The sequence below is a fragment of the Echinops telfairi genome, unplaced genomic scaffold (assembly GCF_000313985.2).
Source record: "Echinops telfairi isolate 266 unplaced genomic scaffold, ASM31398v2 ScPeMD7_21;HRSCAF=78, whole genome shotgun sequence".
Classification (NCBI taxonomy): Eukaryota; Metazoa; Chordata; class Mammalia; order Afrosoricida; family Tenrecidae; genus Echinops; species Echinops telfairi.
The window spans coordinates 11,463,317-11,465,322 of NW_022103918.1; positions in this window are offsets into that span (position 1 = coordinate 11,463,317).

Genomic DNA, 2,006 nt, shown 5'->3' on the forward strand with positions numbered 1-2,006 from the left:
TGATGGCAGCCAGAGCCCTGAAGATGCATCCACTGCCACTGGATCCATAAGACTTTCCACCCACAGGCATGTGCTGTGTGAGCTTGAGAGGAATTTATGGACTAGTATTGGACAGATAGGCTAATATTGGACTTGATTTGGACTGGGCTGGGATATTTTCTTAATATACAATTACTCTTTGATATAAAGCTCGATCTTATACATATACGAGTGTCTCTGGATGTGTTTCTCAAGGAAACTCATACTAACACAGACACTTGGGAAAATCTTATGCAGAAGTCACTCAAGCGGGGCAGCATCCTCCGGTACATTCCGTGCTCAAGCATCGCATCTGTGTGGACGTTCTCAGCCACGGAACCTCTGATTACTTTGGGACCCCAACTTCTAAGATCTGTGCTTGTTTTACAGAGGTCTCTGGGAAAAAAGAAATGCATGGGCCAAGTAAATCATATTGGTTATGGATTTGTTTTCTCTGAAAATACAACTTCAAAAATACTATAAAATACAAAAATAACATAAAATACTACTAGTATGATGAAAAAAATGTACATATTTTAGCATGTGAATGAGAGGGACTCCAGGACTGGGCCCTTTGCTTTTCCCCTCCTTGAGTTTCTTATTTTCTCCTGAAAAGTTTGATCCCAATCTAACAAAGAGAAACAAAACTTCGGGCGATTGGGAGAAAGAGTATTGATGAATTCCTTTCATGTATAGTACTCCAGTTCACTGCAGTCTGAACCTAACTACAAGGGCTGTTCTTTTGGCATTTGGAGTAAAACTGCTTCTTGAGTTTTTTAAAAAAAAATTTTTAGTGAACTCCTTATATCTCAGAAACCAAAGGCCAAATGAGAAGTGTAAAAACATCCCTGACTGCACCAACTCCCATCACAGTTTTCAGTCTTTAAACACTCCTCAGAAGTTCACTATCAATTGCCTGACGATGGCATTCACAGCTGGGGTAAGGTGATGGGAAGCAGATTCCTGTTGCCAAGTTTCCTTCGACTGGTGCCTGTAGCAGTCCTTTCAATATCCTCACTCTTGTGGTTACACCCAACACAGCAGAGATAGTCCTGCAAATTCTTTCCTTCTTGCAAGTTTGCAGCAGCAGCCAAGCAAAACAGGAATCACTGTGACTTGATGGGAAGGAGGTGGCTGCCAACTGGAAGATGGCAATGGAAGGATATACTTGTTCAAAAAGAAACACACTTGCCTAGTCAAGAAGGCACACACCTGTGTGAAAATTCCTGAAGCTAAGCGGAGAAATAAGGTAGAGACCATTTGGGTGACGATAAAAGGAAAACGAGCCCAAACAAAACAGATCGTGTTGTGGAAGTACACCTTGTGCTGTACGGCCTAAGAGAAGAGACACGTGTTGTTTTCTTAATGGAAACCCTAACACAGACATAGAAAGAGGATCCAGAAGTGATGGGGGTAGGCTTGGGGCTTTATCGAGACAGCTGTTGAAAGTTTCATTCTGCTAAAAGCGTACGCCTGATAAATTCTTGACTGGCTTTACTAATAGTTTCATCTCTCAGATGGTTGAGGAAGCAATTAGGGGAACTGCGACTCAACTTAATTATGAATTTCAGGGAAGACCTAGATGGTGAGGTGTAAGTGACGGGAAACTTGTGAAATTATTACACTGATGTTTTCGAGATTGTAGAGTAAGGGGTGGGAATTCTAGGCAGCATGAGAAATACACCAGTGCCTTCAGGAAAAGAGATTTCAAAGAAACTAGATTGAATTAGTTCAGAATTTTTAAAGGAAGGTAGCTTCAGAAGGAAGGACAGTTCTAAGAAAAGAGGAGAACACATCAATATAATTGTAGCTTCCAGTGTAAGAAAATGTACATTTAAAATTGAACTTTAAAGACACAAAATTCATTCATTAGACAGTAAGTTCCACAATCACTGGAACTATTAAACAAATTCTTGATCATGATCTGAGTAATAGAACCAAGAGAATTCCAATATGATATGTGAACTTGGAGTAGAGCAGGGCTTTTT